General features: G+C 42.9%; 1 protein-coding gene across 2 annotated transcripts in view; it reads left to right on the top strand.

The window, feature by feature from the left end:
* The window catches only part of KCNH1 (potassium voltage-gated channel subfamily H member 1), a 411,257-nt gene that overhangs the window by 154,820 nt on the left and 235,858 nt on the right, over positions 1 to 20,579 (top strand). The window lies entirely within an intron of this gene.

Below are 20,579 nucleotides of genomic sequence, written 5' to 3'. Positions count from 1 at the left end.
AAAAATGCTGTTGGTAATTTGACAGGGATTGCATTGAATCTGTAGATTGCTTTGAGTAGTATAGTCATTTTCACAATGTAGGTAAGCTCCATGAAGACAGAGCTTGTCTGATTTGCTTAACATTGGGTTCCCAGGGCCTTGCACAGTTCCTGGTAGATTGGGGCCACTGAATAAGTAGATCTCTCAAACCAGTGTTGTCATCTTTATTTTTTTATTTTTTATTATTATCGTTATTTTTTTACTTTATTGGCTGCATTGGGTCTTCATTGCTACATGCTGGCTTTCTCTAGTTGCAGTGAGTGGGGGCTAATCTTTGTTGTGGTGTACGGGCTGCTCATTGCGGTGGCTTCTCTTGCTATGGGGCAAGGGCTCTAGGCATGTGGGCTTCAGTAGTTGTGGCATGGGGGCTCAGTAGTTGTTTCTCACAGGCTCTAGAGCTCAGGCTCAGTAGTTGTAGCACATGAGCTTAGTTGTTCCGCAGTATGTGGGATCTTCCTGGACCAGGGCTTGAACCCGTGTCCCCAGGCGGATTCTTAACCACTGCACCACAGGGAAGTCTCCCTTTCATCCTTATTGAAATGAGAATAAATGTACCATTTTCATGGAGTTATTGTGAAGATAAAATGAGATGATGCGTGTAAAGCACAGTATTTGGCATACTAGTTATTAGTCTCAGTATGTAGCAACTAGTACAAGGAACTGGACACATTCCGGGTACTTGTTTAGGGCCTGCCCTTGAGACATGTCAACTGCTGAGAAGTGAGAAATAGCAGCTGTCAGCTTCCCACTTGTATTCCCCATGCTGAGCAGTAGGTGGCGCTCTATAGGGGTTCTGTTACCTGGAGCTAGGGATACACACACAAGGGAGGCAACTCACCTCCTACTTATATATCTGTTGACAAAAAAATTAGTGATCTATCTAAGAAAGAAATGAAAAATTTTATTCAATCCAACCTGAGGATTTTAAACTGGAAGACAGTCTCTCAGAGAGCTCTGAGAACTGTTCGTAAGAGATAATGGGGGTGGCCAGTATATATGTGCTTTTGGTTAAGGGGTACCTGCAGTCAAGCGCACATCTTGGTAGAAGGTTCCTACTGTTCATGGAGAACAGACATCTTCGTTAGTGGGTTTAGTGCTTTTCTGAGTATGGGAAGATGCAAGAAACTGGATTCATAAATTTCCTCCTGAAAATATCGAACTACCTGAGGACCAGTTCTGCCAATTTTCCCATGCCTCATTCTGATCTTCACGCTTAATTCCTTTCAGGGTGTGTTGTAGGTCAGTGACTGTAGTGGCTAATGACTTGATTCTTGTAGAACTGGCTGGTGGGCAACATTCACTATTTTACAATCCCTCCATTTCGGCCTTAATTTTGACCAAGGTTTGGGAGGCATTTCATGACCAGTTTACCCCTTGGTGCTAGGAATGCTCATTCCCAGATCAGGAGAGGATTTCATCAGTAGCTACTCATCACACTATTACTGGATGAGGCCTTGTTAACAGTAGCCAGAATCCTCTGGACTGTCTGTCTTACTAGTCTTTTATGGTCCAGGAAATGGTTCCCTCTTGTTGCTTCCTTCTTTATCCAGAGTTACACTATTGCAATCATTGATCTTATAGAACTGTATGTTTGGTTGATCATTTCAAGTCGCTTAGTCATCCTTATTTTTATTGGAGGCTCAGTCTCACATTTGGTAATGCAAAAAACAGTAATCTTATAAAATAGGCAGAATAGAAGTAATATAGCTCGTAACATTAATAAGGTCATAAGTAAGTATTTAAGCTAAGAACTTCTGTTAGATGCAGCCCTGTTTCTCCCCAGGTTGTGTGACCCAGTCTGCTCTGCACCCATTGCTATCTTTAAGGGAAATGATATATTGGCATTGTACATAAAGTTCACCAACGTTGTCTGCACATAAAAGCAAGTGGTGGGTCATCATGACCCCTTATAGGATTAAGAAAGGAATGTTATCTTCTAAGGAGTTGCATGGTTGGCACCAGAAGAAGAAAAATTGATCTTCATGGTTGAGCAGGTATTTCTGCTGTTGGGGAGGTCTGGTTAATGTATAATGCAGACACACAATGCATACTAGCAGGGAAGGAGGAGGCCCAAAGGGCAGAGAAAAATTTTATGTTTTAATTTTTCTTGTTTTGCCTTAAAATACGAACTTTATTTCATCACATCTGTTTTCATTGTTGTTCTGTGTCTGTGTAGCTTGATAATCTTTTCCTTGCTGACTTCTGATTTCAGACAAATACTGTATTTGATTAAAGCAGGCTTTACATGGCTGGTTTACCATTCTTTCTTTTAAAAATCCTCCCTATACCCAGCCAACTGATTCATAGCATCTTTATATAATGTTATCTCGTAATGTTGTTGCTAAGGCCTATAATTGAGGTGAGTGTCTCTGTGCACAGAATATAATTACTTTTGCAGCATCTTGGAATGTGCCAAAATAATGACCAGATTAACAATTACAGTGGGTGATATAGCTCATTGTGACAGATCTGCAGAGAGCGCTAATCATATCATTATTAAAATCAACAGCAGAAACCTGGATCGTCTGCTGGTGTACCCTATTCATTGGCTGGGTTCTCTTCTCACCATTTATTCAACTAGCATTTGTGAAGTCCTCTAGGCTGCGCTGTGGGAGGTGGAAAATTATCAGAAGTCATGGGTCTTGCCCTTGATCTTGCTGTCTTGTTTGAAGAGAAAACACACTGAGATGTAACAGTTGGAAACAGTGTAAAAAAAAAAATCTAGAGTCAAATTATGTAATAAAGCAAAAAAGTGATCTGTTTGGATTGTGGTCACCCAAGGAAGACTCCTTGGAGAAGGTGAGCCTAGGGTTTGGTCTTGAAGAAATTGGTCATGATGTTGAAAACTCGGCTTCTGCGCACCAGTGCTAAATTGAATCTCAGAGACAGAGTTTTGGGTGAAGTAGAAAAGAATAGCTTTATTGCTTTGCTAGGCAAAGAGGAACATGAGTGGACTCATGCCCTCAAAAACTGTGTGTCCCAACCTGGGGGGACTTGGTGAAGAATTTTATAACAATGGTTCAAGGGCAGGGTTGCTGATAAGGATCAGAGTGTGTGGGGAGTCTGCATTCCTTTAATTGGGCCTCAGGTGGTCTTCTCGGGGATGAAGAATGCTAACATCTTCCACTTGCTGGGAGTTTTAGTTCTGTAAAGAACTCAAAGATATTGTTATGTGCATCGCTTGAGGGGGAACCAGGACCGTGCCCCAAGGCTGCACTATTGTTTCTTGACTGCCCCTCCCTTGTCTCTGCATCCCCTCCCTTCCCTGATTAGTAACTGTTCGAATCTGTCCTTTGGGACTCAGGGAAGGTCATGGAAGCTGGAGTCTATTCCCTGCAAACAAGAAATGGGGGACACAGAAAGTCTTCCATGCCCAGGAGTCCCACAGGGTCCCTCTCAGTTTCAATCAGATTTGGGTTAAGACCTTAGATGAGAAACTGAAATGCCAAAGATAAGGAATCAGCAAGTCATGTATGAGGGTCTCCAAGGAGAGATGAGGCTAGAATTCTGGGGCTGCAATGGCTTGTTGTGGGACATGAGTTCACAGAGGAAGTGAGGTCCAGTTGACTCATGTTTGAATCTGAGCTTGGTCAGTTTTTAATGGCTTTGACAGACCCCAGGGAATTCATGGTATCATCTTTTTTCCCTTTAAATATAAAAATCATGTAACAACATTAAAGAAAATTATATTAAAAGAAAATAGTTCACTATATATCACCCTAACCCAGGGATCAGCAAGTTGTGACCATTTGGCCAAATTCTGCCCACCACCTGCTTTTGTATTGCCTGTGAGCTAAGAATAGTTTTTACATTTTTAAATGGTTGAAAAAAGCCAAAAGAGAAGAATGATATTTTGTGACATGTGAAGTGACATGAAATTCAAATTTTTGTTGATCAATAAAGTTTTATTGGAACATAGGCACACTCATGCATTATTGTATTGTCTATGGCTGCTTTGGGCTGCCATGGTCAGAGCTGAGTAGTTGTGACAGATTATATGGCTTCCAAAGCCTGAAATACTTACTGTGTGGCCCTTTACAGAAAATATTTGCTGACCCCTGTGCTACTTTTTCATTTCTGCTTATTTCCTTCCTGTCTTTATCTAAATGTACATGTAATTTACATGGTTGTACACGTTTGTATATAGCTTTTCGCACTTTGTTGTCATAAACATTTTTCTGTCATCATAATTATAATTTGAAGGAGCTTGTATTTGTTTAGTGCTTTAAAAATGTAAAAATGCCTTATATCCGTTGTCTTGTTTTATTATCACAACCCATGTGATAAAAGGGAGACTTGGTGATTAAGTGACAACCTCAAGGTCACACAGAAAGCAAGCATATAAAGTCAAGATTTCTGGCCCCAAATCCCTTATTCGTTTTATTTAGCAATATGTTCTACTGATAGTTATATAATTTTTCCAAAGTTACTGTAAATTATCTTTATTCTTTTATTTATCCCGTTTTTGGATATGTCAGTTGTCCCTTTGACCAGTAGTGTCTCAGTGAACATAACATATATGACTTATTTTGTCTTTTATTTATTTTAAAGAGAATTTAGATTTGTTTTAAATTTGCTTTTCAGCATACCAGTGGTATGAATGGGGTAGGGATTGAGCTGTAGGTATGGCAGTAACAGGTGGTCTCCCCCTTGTTCAGAAGCTGCCTCCTTAGAGGCTGATCTACTTTCCAAAGTCATTTCATAGTTATTTGTGGAGTTCCTGTTAGCACCAGGTACAGGGCCAGGTAGGTTCTAGGGATTTGGTGTTGACATTGACAGGGTCCCTGCCATCAAGAAGCTCAGTCATGTGTGGGAGGCAAGGGGACAGGTAAGCTGGCTGTGATATCTCACAGTGATGAGTGCAGTGGGGATGCCATCTGGATGCTTGGCAGAAGGCCACCTTGGCTGGGAGCTCAGCAAAGAGTCTTAAAATGAAGGATAAGTAGGGAGTTGACCAGGTGAAAAGGAAGAAGAGGAGGACAGTGGGAGGAGACATCATTTCAGGCAGGGGACCAGTCTGTGTAACACAGTGTGTCTGAGGAATTCAGGTTGTTCAGTGTGGCTGGAGTGTAGGTGTGTGTGAAGGCAGAGAGAGAGAAGGCAGGAGGGTCAGGTGGGGCCAGATCACCACGGTCTTGTGTGCTCCACTGTGGAGCACGGACTGCATATCATGAGGGGGTTGAAGGGCCTGAACAGGAGAGGAGGGTGACCAGAATTGCCTTTCAGAGAGAATAATGGAGTTGCAACTTGGAGCCAAGGGCCAGTTGGGGCAGCTGGCTCAGCAATCTAGGTAAAAGTTGACAGTGTCGGTGAGGATGGAGAAAGTTGGACTGGTTCCGGAAATAGCTAGAGACACAATTAATAGAACTCCACAATTGCCGGTACTGGGGAATGAGATACAAGGAGGAACCAAGTCAAAGATAACATCCAGCATTCTGGAATGGGTGTTTTTTTGTCTTTTAGATTTTTTTTCCATCTATTAATATCCAGTAAAAGGATTATTAGGAAATAACCTTTGAAGATTCTTTATATGGTTTGAGGGTAGTACATTCTCCAATAGGCAATCAGTTTACAATACCAACACGTGGCTTTTTGTGCAGGAGTGTAAATTAATGAAAATAGTGTAAGATGGTAGAAACAGGTAGGTCAGATTTGGTCACAGAGCCCTGGATTGGATCCAGGCCTGAGGATAAGGATAGGAGTTTAGCCATAACTTATCACGCTCCTCCCAGTAGCTGAGCATGTGTTCATTCATTCAGGAATCAATTACTGTGTGCCCACCATGTGCTGGGACAGTGCTGGATGCCTCCGGGACATATCTAGGTGAAAGGAACGTGTTCTGTTGCTAAGATAGGGTTTACATATGTAATAGGAGATCAAGATAAGACAGCAGAACCTTTGGTAAAAGGTAGGACATGATGAATGTAGTAATAGTGGTATCAAATGCTGTGGGAATTCAATGAGAAGAGATTGATTAAGAGGCGGGGGGTGGGGGGAAGGGGTAGATTCAGACCAGGCTTCCTTGAAGAGGGGTTGCTTGGGCTGATTTTTATTGAAAAAGGGTGGAAGTTTTAGACACGTGGCTGAGATAGTCCAGGTGGAGAATAAGACACAAATCTGGGGACATGATACTCCCTTGATTTTTGTGAGATCTGTCTTTTGGGCTGCAGTGGATGCCCCAGGGAGTGAGTGTATTCTGCATCTGAAGCTGGCTGAGTAATACAGGAGTTTCTAAAGCCAGGGGTGCCCCAGTGATTGTCCACTTCCCAAACTAGTGTCCTAGTTTTGGTCCTGAGTGAAGCAAATGGAAAAGGATTTACAATTCGGAAACATGGTTTTGCCTCCAGGCTTTCCTGGGGGAGGGGCAAGACATCTTGCCTCCCTCAGGCCAGCTAGTCTGCTCCCAGGCTTCCAGGATGGGCAGGTATCGTAGGGCTGCTTTCTGGACCAGTGCTCCCTAATTCCCCCAGGAAAGTACAAGTCCTGCCTCAGGCCACCAGGACCTGCTCCTGCATCAGGGGGAAATATAAATTCTGATTTTCACAATATGATTCCTCTAATACAGTTTCAGTTATTTCATGAAAAACATGGGATAATATATGTAGAAAACCTTTGTAAACTCTTAAGTGCTGGGTGGATGCAATGTATTCATCCATTCAACCAATCATTACTGAGAGATTGCTGCAGTGTTCTAGGTGCTAAGGATACGGCAGTGCCCCTCAGCAGGGTGTTTACCTTCTAGTGGGGGTGGGGGGGCAGTCAGTAAACAAGCGTAAAGCCTATAGTATGTAAAGATGCAAAGCCTATACAGTAGTCTCCTCCACCCCTACCCTTTGTCTGTGGTTTTGTTTTCCATGGTTTCAGATACCCTTGGTCAACTGTGGTCCAAAAATATTAAATGGAACATTCCAGAAAGAAACAATGCTTTTTAAGTTCTAAATTGTGTGCTGTTCTGAGGGGTGTGATGAAATCTCACGCCATCTGGCTCTGTCTCACCCTGAACATGCATCATCCCTTTGTCCAAAATATCTCACCTGTTACTCACTTAGTAGCCAGCTCAGTTATGAGATTGGCTGTCATAGCATCATAGTATCCCAGTGCTTGTGTTCAAGTCACCCTTATTTTAATAGTGGCCCCCAAATACAAGAGTCATTATGCTGGCAATTTGGCTATTTTCTTACTGTGCCTCATTTATAAATTAAACTTTATCATAGGTATGTATGTATGGGGAAAATATGTAGAGTTGACCCTTGATCAACATGAGTTTGAACTGCATTGGTCTACTTACATGCAGATTTTTTATTTTTATTTTTTTTATTTTTTATTTTTTTATTTTTATTTTTTTTGCCTTCTCACTCTGTGCTCACGTGGCCTTTCTTCTGTACACCCAGATTTTTTAAAATAAATGCTGTGGTTCTACCCAATCCACAGTTGGTTGAATCCGCCAATATGGAACCGTGGATATGCAAGGCCAGCCATAAAGATATACAGAGATTTTTGACTGCTCGGGGGATTGGCACCCCTAACCCCTGTGTTGTTCAGGGATCAATTGGATAGGGTTTGGTTCTATCCATAGTTTCCGGCATTCACTAGGGGTCTTGGAATGTATCCATGCAGATAAAGAGGAACTACTGTAAACGCTCTGGAGAAAAGTGGAACAGGGAAGGGGATAGGGTATGTTAGAGAGAGACAGAAGTAGATCTGAGGTTTCTGGGGGCTAGGGAGGCGAGAATGGGGAATCCTTGTTTCATGGATGCAGTGAGCTGTCCCTTCACCTTTGTTTCTCATCTGTAACATGATGGATGTGGGCTCTGTGATCCCTGGGGTCCCCTCCTGATCCAAAGCTCTGTCATCCCAGGACCCCCAAGCCGAGCTTATGTCCTGCATTTAGATCTGCACCATTTAGTGGTCCTACCCTTTGGCAGCTTACTTTGACCATCTGCTTTCTGGGCTGGAGAACCATGGCTTTGTTCGCTTGCCTGGAGGCCTTTGCAGCTGAGAGCTCTGTTCTATATAAATATGGGACTGTGTCCTGCTATCACCAGGAAGGGATTTAAATTACTGTCTATAAATGCATCATGACTTTAAAAAGCATTTCTAAATAATATCTCCAGGGCCACCAGCACTCACTTGTAGAGCTTTTGATTTTAACTTTCCAAGAGATGTCCCTATGAATTTTTTTGCTGTAGCCTCAGTAAAGCTCTGTGAACCAGCCGAGAGTTGGGAGACCTGCAAAATGGCCCCAGGTTGGCCACTGGCCTTTGGGTGAGTCTCTTTCCCTCTCTGGGCATCAGTGGCTTTGGTGAAGTGATCTGAATAATTAACAGCACTTGAACTGAAGCCAGCTTCCTGTCACTGGGCCTGGTATGTGTGGGGAACCCATATTTCTGGAGTCTTCAAGGAACATGCATGAGATGCTGCCCTGGGTAGTCCTAGGATGTTCTCCTGCCTGTCTGCAGGTGGGTCACCACTTAAGACCCCAGAGCCCTCAGTCTTACAAATACAGCACAGTTCAAATCTAAGCTTTTTCATGTCATTAGTCTTTAGGTGATGGAAGAAGCATCATCTTTTTTATTCTACCACTGTTTTGATTTTTACTTTTTCATTCTGCTACTTGTTATATATACACACAGCCTACTTGCTGCTAGAAGAGAAGGTGGCAATCATCAGCCTCCTACTTAATCAGGTTGACTTTGGGGGAGGACTTCCTGAGTGAATGGAGGAAAAGAGCGGGCTGGTTATGTCTTTGGAACAGCCACGGAAGGGTTTGATTTTATTGCTTTTCAAAAAAATCTGATTGCAACTCATCATCCCTCATGACTGCCTGACTATCCCTTAATTCATAAAAATATCTATACGTTTATATAAAATGGGAAGAATTGTGCTATTTATCCTGTAGGATGGTTATAAGAATCAAGTGAGTTAATGCATTTAAGACTGAGTTGGGACTGCTTGGCATATTGCAAGTGCTTAATGAGTTATTGTGGTTATTATTCGTTATGACTTAGCAGGATGGGGTTGACAGGTCAGGGGCTATGCACGACTTTTCCATTAAAATAAACTTCTAAGTGACGTTTGTTATTTTATTAATTTCTAATCATTGGAGTCAAAGTGCTAGATCTTATAAAGTACGATTAGAAATACAAGTCACATTCTATTAGTTTTCCAGATATCCTTGGACTTTCACATCCTTATCAAGTGTACAGCTGGGTCACGAAACATAGCTGTTCTCTTACTCTTTGTACACTCCTCCTCGACCCGTCCCCGCTTCACCTGTACCCTCACCTGTACCCTCACACGAATGTGTTTGCCCTCGCCCTGGCTAGAGAGTGTTGTAATCCTTAGGTCAGAACAGCCCCACCTGCTAGTTTATTAAAGGGAAACATCTGCCCTTGTGATGGTCGTTCACCCGAGGGGCTATGAGGGACGTGCCCCAGCTGCTGGTTTCCCTGGTAATTGATGAGCCAACCTGACGTCACTTCCCCTATAAACGGTAGCCCGAGAGGCTGCCATGGTCTGCCTGCTGTGTGTGGTGGGGTGTCACTCCAGGACCTTCTGCTTCAGCTGTGTAAGTGCCCCTTGTCCAGTAATCCATTCATGTCTCTGTTGCTCTCTCTGGGCTCTTTCTTTGGTCTTGAGGCTGGGCAGTTACAAGGCTTGCGGGGCTGCAGGTTGCAGCCCACCTTCAGATGAGACGGACTTTCACTGACCCCTGGGGCTCTGCGTGTCTAGAAGCACAAGCCCAGGACCCCTGCCTGCTTTCCTTAAGCTTACTCCCTTGAGTGTTGAGTAGCCCTGACGGCTTGTTTGCAGCTTTTCAGAGAGGGGGTATTATTTTTCCTCATTATTAGTCCCCACCCAGAGGTTACTTCTTTCTGACATTTCAGATCCCTTCTCTCCTTTTCGCTGAGGGCACATAGTTTCTCCCCTTTGTGACTCTTATTGTTTTTGGCTGAATTTTTACAGCTGAAGGAAAGCAAGGTGACCACTTCTTGAATAACAACAGCAACTAATACTTCTGTGAGCCTTAACCCTGTGTAAATGTATTTTCCCCGCTTTACAGGTGAAGAAATGAAGCTCAGAGAGGTTGGGTCACCTACTAGGGTCACAGAGCTAGCACAAGTGTGCCAGAGGCAGGGCCTGGCCCCAAGCCTGAGTCCTGCATGTGACTTTGGGTGTGCATGGGACTTCTCATGGTGGCCTTTTTTTTTTCCCCCCTAATGAGCAGACTATTTCTTTTCTCTGTGGCTTCTATCATTCCCCAAAGTTGTGGTTACTGATTAGTTTAACCACACAGAATGGTGATTATCTTTCCTTACCTCCACCTGCTTCCAGAAAGTTTGGAACTCTATATTTACCAGAAGCCTCTTAAAGGAGCCGTAACTTTAACTTACAATATTCCTACAGAGACTTACTCTCAGAGGGCCAGATATTAGCAGAGTGAAGCTCTGTGTATGTCAGTTGCTTCACAGAATGGAAGAGTCTAGAGTGGTCCTGTCACCACTCACTGCTGAGGCTGCAAGGAGGAATAGCCCTTGAAGGCTTTCAGTCCACTTGTGAAGATGCGAGAGAGTTAAAACCGTGAACAATGCTAAAGGCGAAGCATGGACCCCCCTTCTGGCCAAAAGGGAGTTCTTATTCCCGTCAAGCTAGGCGTCCCTGAAGGTAGGGATTCCTAACTCCTTCGCTCCTTGCTGTCCTGGTGGGGGCCTCAAGGCCATCCCCCACATTCCTAGTGCTTGTCATGAGGCTGTACACTGGGGGCTATTTTATATCTTCTGGGGGTGTCCGCCCTCATACTCGGAGCTTGCTTTTGGGTGAAGGTGAGAATGAAGTAGATCGTGTTTGGGGAGGCAGGGTGTCTTTTAAGCCGAATTAGATTGTGTAGGGCATGATCTGCACCTCCCCGCTCCAAGAATTAGTGTTACCACATGTGGCCTGGAGGTCCAACCGAGCCTCACATGTTACTAGTTAAGGTGATGCTTTCATAATATCAGCGTTGTTTCGTGTCAAGAGCTCTGGCCAGGCAATGGTATGTGAACTAATGCCCTACTTGGGCCCCAGTGCCGAAAACTCCTGCAGACAGGACCCTCCTGGAACTCACTGGGATTTTCACCTCCTATTAATTTGACTTAAATTTTCTAATAATTTAAATCAGCCTAAAGCAGATTGAGGGCATGGCTAATTCTGTAACAATATCAGAGTTGCAGACACAACATAATTTCATTGCTTCCCTAATAGGAAAGTACAGTCTAGGGTACTTGGATTCATTTCACTTCCTTGCAGGAAGAAAACCCGACATTGCTACTCTGAGAAAGACAGGCATGACTTGATAAAAGCAGATTCTGCATACTATATCCTTTGGATTTTATTTGACCAGTGATAAGGATTTCCATTTTCAGAGCCTCTAGAAAGAAAAGGAGCCTGATGGCATAATATCACAACTAAATACAGTTTTTTTTTGTGGTTTGAATTGTAAACAAAAAGAAAGTGGATGGTTTTAAGTGTAATTTCTAAACTTCCTTCCATGACTCTTCTAAGGAGACTGCAGATGTGCCTTTTGGATACATTGTTGGATTAAACCAGTGGAAGTTTGCAAGCTATCCCATTTCTGGCTAAAAGCTCCCCTACACTTGGTAACCACATCCTTCCCATGAATATGGCCCACAGACCTATTAAGTGAACTAGTAAAACATTCTCTTTATGCACGGCCACCAGACTTGTGCTCATTCAGTCTTTATAGTGGCAGCTAACTTGGGTTTGCTGCTGCATTGCAGTCGTTTTGCAGGCTGTGTTTTTCTCTGTGTCTGATTGTAGGCAATGTAAGGGCAGGGGGTTGCGTCTTCCTTGGTTTTGTATCACTGATACCTCTGGGCTATGTCTTCCTGTGGTAGGTTTCCAGGAAATGCCTGCAGAGTCGAATTAAATGAGACTAAAGTAAAATGCTGAAGCGATGAAAGGGAAGCAAGTTATATTTAAGCTTCAAAGAGTAACTTCCAATAAGATCTGGTAAGGCAGTTTATTCTGTCATGCAGTTGAAATGGATCTGCAGTTCTCAGAGTGGTGGGGTCGTCGTGCAACATTTATTCTTGTAGTCATCTCTGCTTGAAAGACAAGAAACCAGGGTCTGTTAATAGAATAGTAAATCCTTATAACAGACTGCTAGACCTACTACTGTCACTTCTCCTTGGAGTAAGTCTCAGTGTGAGTTTCCATTCCGTAAACATTTACTGAACATCTGCAAGGAGCTAGAACTCTAAAGATGGGAAATAGAAGGTGGAGTGTTTAGCGCAGAGGGTTAAGAGCACACTCGTGTGAGTCAGTTGATGAGGGTTCAGATTCCAGCTCTGCTACTTTCTACCTGTGTGATTCTGGACAAGTGATTCTATCAGTTTCTTCATCTGTAAATTGGATACATAATATACCTACCTCAGAAGAGTATGAGGGATTAAGTGAGATAATGCTTGTAAAGTCCTGTGTCTGGCAGTTAGTAAGTACTGAATGAATTGATATTTTTATTAAAATAATTAACTATTACTCTCATGGAAGGTGTGCTTCTGATCTCAAGGGCCTGCCAGCCTAATATAAAGGCCATATGACCTTCCCCCCCTCAAGACATTTGGTACTTGCTGACCCCTCTGTCTGGAGCATACTTCCCTTAGATGTTCTGGTGCCTCAAATTCTCATCTCCACTGGCCATTACTTAAATGCCAAGATCTCAGTGAAGTTTTCCTTCACAGCCCTATTTAACACTGACTGTCACCCCCTCTTTCCTGGCACTCCTTGTTTTCATTTCCTGCTTAATTTTTCATCTTATTGTCATATAAAATACCATTTATTTTACTTATTTTGCTTATTGTCTACCTTTCTGAGCTGAATGAAAGTTTCAGAAGGGTGAGGATATTGGTCTAGTTCATCACCAATCTATTATCAGTGTTTGAAACCATGTTTGCTTCATATTAGATGCTCAATAAGTGTTTGTTGGAAGAATGAATCAAGGGCCAGTCATGCAAGTCTAGTGCAGGGCATGTTGAACTCTGCCTGTGGGTATCAAGAAAGGCATCATGGGAGAGACGACTGTGTGTTATGGCTTAGACTGGCAGTTCTCTACCGTTCTCCCATTAAGACCCTGTATTAGACAGGGTCCTACAGAGAAACAGAACCAGTAAGATGTATATATATTATAAATATACATAAATATTATCTATATCTATAATCAGGATTATTGGATTATGGCAATTATGTAGGCTGAGAAGCCCCATAATCTACCATCTGCAAGCTGGAGAGCCAGGACAGGTGGTGGTTAAGTTCTAGTCTAAGTGCAGGAGAAGATTAATGTCCCAGCTTGAAAGCAATCAGAGAGCATGAGTTCTCCCTTACCCAACTTTTTGTTCAATTCGGGCCTCCAATGGGTTGGATGAGGCCTGCCTACCCTAGGGAGAGTGATCTGCTTTACTCAGTCTGTTGATTCAAAAGTTAATCTTACTCCAGAAACACCTCCACAGACACACTCAGAATAATGTTTAACCAAACATCTGGGCACCCTGTCCCAGTCAAGTGGGCATATAAATTAACCATCACACTCAGTGGATCATGTTCCTATATATGATATAAGATCCACAGTTTCTAGGATTCCGCCGTATCTATACTCCTTTTTGTATAGGTCAAGAAAGCAAATTGGAATTCAAATGAGAGAGTAATATTATTGGGATAAATTTGAATTCACTCTAATATTTATTTTAAAAGGTAAACTACTTTAAAACTTCATACATCCACAATTTTAGTAATAAAAATATGACTCATCCTACCACTGGGATGTTGAGAAACGTCCTTAAGGATGGGCAAGGGTTTGCCAGGCAGACAGCCAGGGGAATAGTGCTTGAGGCAGAAGGAACAGCATGTGTGAAGGCATGAGGGCATAGTGTGATTGTGGAACAACAAATAATTTGATGTGATTAAAGCAGAGATGGCTGGGAGGGAAGCAGTGAGTGATGAAGCTGTCAGAGACCAAATTACAAAGGCCTTTGTTTGCTGAACTAATGGAATTTTATTCAGAAGGCAGTGAAAGCCATTGAATAGTTCTAAGCAGGGTTGGGTCATATTTTTAAAACTTATATTTAATTATTTTTATAATTAAAAAAAATTTTGGATAAATAAAAATTCACATGGTATAAAATTCAAAAGGATATTGCAATGAAGAAGAATCTCCCTTCCTGGAACCATCAATGTTTCTAGTATCTTATGTATACTTCCAGACATATATGCATAGACAAAAAATAATTTTTCCATTTTTATCCAAATTGGCAGCAAATTACACACTGGAATACTGATATGCCCTAACATCACCCTTCTAAAAGGAACATTCGGTTAAGAAAAGTTTGCATAGCCAACTGAGATGATGACACTTAGTTTTTCACTTGGGAGACTGTATACCTTGGGCACATTCTCCAAGTTGAGAAATAGAAGCTGGGCTGAGGGTTAGACATGTCAGACTGAGGAAGCCTTGGGGTGTCCCAATGATATGGCAATAGGAGTCTTAGGGTCAGGAGAAATGCCTGATTTGGAAAGATGGATATACAGGTTATTAGTATATAGATGGTGGTTAAAGTCACATTAATGGATGCAGCTGCTCAGGGAAAGGGGTATAATTGAGAAGAGAAAAGGGCCAAGAACAATGCCTTGGGGAATCATTAGAAAGAGGTATTGTGGGAACCAAGGGAGGAGAGTCCATCCCACATTGCGGTAGTAGTCAGGGTTCAAATCTGGCTAATATAAGGTGGAAAAGGGTTATTAAAAGGATGTTAGGTACTCACAGAAAACATTTGGAGGCTCTGTTTCTAGGAACAGTGCCCCAGATCATGTAGCAGAGGCGGTCCAGTGAACATACCACTGCTGTTGATAATGGACATGGACTTGCAATGTGCAGTGCTGACAGCACCATCAGTGGACCCTGGGTGTCAATTCCAGAATTGCTCCTGCTGCCTCTGGGAATTGGGTGATGCTGCCATGCTCTTGCAAAAGGGGTCCTGCACAGTTCCTCCATTGGGGGCCATCCAATGACTTGGGTGGGTATCTCCGATGAGCAGGTTCTAGGTCATGTGCTCACACAATAGCTGCAAAGGAAGCTGCAGAAGAAAGGTTTATGATGTCTTCAGCTTCTCAGTGGGAGATGAGCTCTACTTTGTAAGGTGGTGATTCCCTAAACATAGGGAGGTAGTGTAGACCCTGTGTGACCATGAAGAACGTCGCATGCCCATTACAGTTGTCAGACACTGAAGGTATGATAATTGGAAGGTGGCTGGTGACGTTTGAGAGAGTAGATCTTGGGAAGTGATATGAGTGAATGTTTGGGTTCATTGGGCTGAGGAATAAGTGGGAAATGAGGAAACTGAGCAATTGTGTATTGATTACAGTTTCAGGAAGAAAAGGAGTGTGAATATATCTGGAGAGGTGCATAGGACTTCAAACAGAGGTATGATTACAGTCTAAGAAATGAGTCTGTGAAAGGGAGACAAAGGAAAGGAATAGAGAGAAGGCTGAATAGTTGATGGGATGATGATCCTGAGTGGGTGAGGAGTGAGTTTTGGTGCGGTGCAGAAGGATGGTGCAAAATGCACATGCTCGTACTTGCGGAGGTAGAACGTAGATGAGAATTGAGACTAAAGGCCTCTGCTCTCTCTGTGTATGGGGAGGTGGTGTTGGCTGCAAATAAGAAGGCACAGTTCAGGTGGGATCTTGAAGAGAGTAATAAATATTTGGAATAGCTATTGGTGGGAAGAGGGGAGGGGTTGTTCGAGGAAGAGGAAAAGGATGGGTGAGAAACATCTGGGGACTCAGTTGAGAATGGAAATGATAGCCCGGTGCCTGCAGTGCTGGGTTTGGCAGGGCAAGTGTGGTGGAAGGGCAAGGAGAGAGATTGTGAGGGTGGTGGGGAGAGGGTACTTGAAGTGATGTAACACTAGGTCTAGTATGATGGGAAGGAAGTAAAAGTTGGAGAGAGTTGATGGTTGAGGGGGAAAAAAAGATGGGGATAGAGATATCAAAGAGAAGCCCAAGAGAAGGTTGGGTGGGATAAAGGAGAGGGTGGGAGGAATCGAAATGTGTAGTCATCATGTTGAATGCTGGTGTGTAAGATTTCAGAAATGGAGCGGTTCCCAGTGATGACCAGGCCCAGGATGTAGAGAGGGGGTGAAGGCCACTGGGAATAGAGAGACTGGAGTGTTGAATGATTTTTCCCCATGAACATTAAAGGTTCCCATGCTGATAGCAGGAGATGGGCTGGCAGCCAGGTGATGAAAGGGAGGGACCAAGAAGTTGATAAATGAGACAATTAATGAAAGATTAAGCCCAAGTGCTGGCATATTTGTAAGCATTCAATAGATGTTAACTATCAATAATCAGATGCTGGTAATGAGGAGGTGGTATTGCTGGATGGCATGAATCTTAAGGGGAGTTTCCCCTCCCTCCCTCCCTCCCTCCCTCCCTCCCTCCCTCCCTCCCTCCCTCCCTCCCTTCCTGTCAACTCTTGAAACTCCCTACTCCTAACTCCAGGATAGAGAAAAGCAGGGTGCTTTTTTGGGAGAGCCAGTTTCAACTAAAGCAGAAAGGTGGTGGGAGCAATCCATGAAGATGCTGAGGCTGGGAATTTCTCTGTGCGTGAGGATAGGTTCTGGAGGACTTAGAGGAAGCATGTGAAGGAGACCTTTAGCTAGAGGAGGATGCAGGAGAAGATAAAATGATGAATAATGTGAGGTTGAAGGCAATAAAAAAAATGCACCTGCAGAATTTGCTGTGGAGGCTGTGTGTCACCACACAGATTTGGAAACCTGGAGAAACTTTTCAAGAACCTGAAAGACTGGGTTGTTCTTTTTAATAACACTTTGTCATCAGTCTGTGACTGTTATTTTCATGTGTACGACAGGAAAAAAAAAAGAGCAGAAAATTGGTGAATCTGGCCAGTTGAGGAGGCAAGGTACAGCCCAAGTTAACAAAATAATTTAGTCTGGTGAATAGGCAAAACTTGATAGTTCACACACAAATGAATCTGATAATTTCCAAATGTCCATTTCAATCTGAATTGCATCAAAATCACTACAACCGAGGTTATTGAGATTTCAGAAGGCTTCCTTCTGGTCCCATGTGCTGGCCTTCAGCGATGAGGCTCACCAGCCCAGGTGCTCACTGTCCTCAAGCCATGAGGACTCAACTTGAAATCTTTGATTCTTCATAACTTTAAGCTTTTGATAAAGAACTGTCTGGAACTATTTGGAATGTGAGGTAGGATTTCTGATATAAGAAGTCCCTGGAGAAATGTGATTCTCTACCACATAGTGCTGTCATGTTTGTAGCATACAAAAATTTTAAAAAAGTTTGGAATATTCTATTTACCTAATCCACTGAACTTCAGGCAGATAAGAAAAAAACAAATTAATAGCTTGAAATGCTTTTAAATAGCTAGAATTCCAACTGTTAGTGCAATAAGAGAGAACTAATGCAAAACTGTGTAATAGAGAATCCACACACACAGATAATACAGTGAGGAAAGGCTTTATATTGTTCCAGTCTCCTTAAAATGAGAAGGAATTCTCTCCTAAGCCAAACTCTTCAATTCAGTTTAGAAAATATTTGACACTCTCTCTGAGAAGGTGCTGGCTTTAAACCTTGTATAGATATATTAGTTTCCTAGGGCTACTGTGACAAATTACCTCAAACTGGCTCTCTTAAGACAGCAGGAGTTTATTCTCTCACACTTCTGAAGACTGGAAATCTAAAATCAAGATGTCAGCAGGGCCATGTTCTCTTTGAAGTCTCTAGAAAAGAATCTGTTCCATGCCTTTCTCTTAGCTTCTAGTGTCACCAGTAATCCTTGGCATTCCTTGGCTTGAAGACATACCACTCCAGTCTCTGCATTCATAGTCACATGTGTCTCTCTGTGTCTCTCTTATAAGGACACCAGTCATACTGGATTCTGGGTCCACTATATTCCAATATGACCTCAACTAACTATACCTGCAACGGCGTCCCTATTTCCACATGAGGTTACGTTCTGAGGTTCTGGAAAAGACTTGATTTTGGGTGGGACACTATTCAACCCAATATAAGAAGCTTCTAGATGAATAACAAATGACTTCTGCCTTCTAACAAATGGAAGATGTAGTTCTGATGTAGTTGGGGAACTGGCTATAGGAAACTTTAATGCAAAGCGATGGGTATAGAATACCACGGACACATGGAGGGATGAGGGATTGGTTGTGACTCCAGGGTGCTCATGGAAGTCTGTAGGGTGGGGGTAGTGGCAGACCTGAAGGATAAGTAGTGTACCAGTTGGGGAGCTGGGCATTCTGGGCTGAGGGAGCAGGCACAGAGATGCCAGTGTGCATCCACTGTGTGGGATGCTTGTGTCGTCTGGAGTGTATGGCCAGAGGATAGCATGGCCTTTGGGTGGTGGTTGCATGTGATGTGGTGGCCACCAGGAGGGGATAGAGAAGGGAAGAAGGATGAAGTGCAGGTGGAGCATAAGGGAGATATGAAAGGTGATGGGAGCCCAGTTGTTCATCTCTGTGAATGCCTGCCACAGAATGGGATCTTCAAGAGGTAGGGGAGGCTGAATGACCATTCCTTAAGGGAGGTCTAGAAGACATTGCTGGGCTCAGAGGAGCTGGACTAGGTGACTTCTGTGCTCCCTCTTAGTGCTCAAGTTCTGTGCCTATTAAGATTAGTGAAGAGATATTTCTACCTATCTCGTCTCTCTCATTAATTAAGCTTTTGCTTCATCTCTCCTTTCTATCAAGCATCCTTCACATGCCAGGCACTGAAGATGCAATAGTGAGCAAGAAGACAAAGCAGCATTTTAATCTCTTCCTGTAGCTTTAGCACAAGGAGTACATAGTTGCTTCTCCATAAATGTTGCTTTGGTTGTATACAAGTGAGGAAAAAATGATGAGGCAGTTTTGCCCTGGGTAATATGTTCTGCTTCAGAGTAGAACTGCTTTGAAAGATGATTTCAGGAACCTCCTTATGAGGAGGTTGAGAGTAGGTGGCTGCTTACATGTGTTTGATTTCTGAGTCATCAAAAAGGCTCCTTTGCCTTCCAGAATATCTCCTTCATCCAGGCTGTGGGTGCTTTTAATTCCACTATTGGAAGCTGCTTTCTGTCTGATAAAATGCAAATACCCTATAGAGAGAGGATCCACTCACCCTCATCAATCTTTTGCACCTTAATATGAGGATTTTCTCAGCCTTTTCTCATGGCAGACTTTTGAGAAAAGCACATGGAGGGAAAAGGGGATTCAGGGGGTGAATACTGGACATGCCAACAGTAAACTTTCTCATAGTTAGCAGTTTGGATGAACTAACCCTGGGGATGTAGTCCCTTGGCCTAGAAAAATCCACTATTATCTATTTACAGGTATATGTTGGGCCAGAAATGATTATTTCTGTTGTGAGTTTTATGGCTACAGTACTATTTGTCTTTTTTTTTTAAGAGCAATAAATCCCACCTCCTTCAACCCTACCTCAATGAAATAATTTATGTGGTAGCCTGATCTGTGGTTTTTATTGCCAAGGCTGTGTTCCATATGGTTTGTGTGTTCATTTGTCAGGGAAGGCTAGTTACAGCTGCTATAACAAATAGCCCCTAAAGTTTCAATGGCTTATTTCAGAAGTTTTTCTTTTTTCATTGACATCACAATAGGATTCAAACTGATTGTGGCTTTGGGGGGGCCGGGGGTGATGTTCCACATAGTCTTCCAGAGACCCAGGCCCCTTCCATGCTGTACATCCACCATCTTTAATACTTGGCCTCAAGGAAGGCATGGTAGGAGGAAGAGAAAGCGTGTAGAGAAGGTACACTTACTTTCCATTGCCTTGGCTTGGAAAATGATAGTCATTTCACTTCACATTCCATTGGCCAGAACTGGTTCCAGAGACCCACAGAGATGGAAAGAGCCTGGGAAATGTGGTTAGCTGTGTGCCCAGGAGGAGAAAGCAGCCTTGGTGAGTCTCTGACACAGACTCACCAGAAAGCATTTGCACGTTTTCCTTCTGTCTGTGACATAATCTGACCCTTAGGGGTTGCATTAAGGGTATGGAGGACAAAAGAGACTATCAGTGACCTAGAAACTGTCCAGTGCTTAGAACAGTGATAAGTCATTCATTCTACCTGGTTAAGGGCATCAGACTGCCGTTGGATTTTTGCTGTTGGATTTTTGTAAGGGAGGCTAGAGTCTTAATTCAAAGAAATGTCTTTATGCCGTTTGCTTGTTTATTGGCTTTTTAATAGAAGTTGGAAAAGTTTAGTGGAAATCTCCTTACCCTATACCTTGGAATCACTTTGGAAATAGGAGTTTTGAGGTTTTGAATGGTATAGCTTCTGTAATATGTTTCAGTTTCCTTTAGAGATAAGAGTACATTAGCATTTGGAGAAGATGTAGTGCTCCTCCAGTCCACCTCCTGCATTGTCTAGATAAGGGAACTGAGAGGTAGCTGCAAGTTAGTGGCTTACCTGGGTGTCAGACCCCATTTTACAGATTTCAACACTG

This window comes from Hippopotamus amphibius, chromosome 3, assembly GCF_030028045.1.
Source record: "Hippopotamus amphibius kiboko isolate mHipAmp2 chromosome 3, mHipAmp2.hap2, whole genome shotgun sequence".
Taxonomy (NCBI): Eukaryota; Metazoa; Chordata; class Mammalia; order Artiodactyla; family Hippopotamidae; genus Hippopotamus; species Hippopotamus amphibius.
The sequence above is the reverse complement of the archived record's forward strand: the minus strand, read 5'-3'. Positions and strand labels throughout refer to the sequence as shown.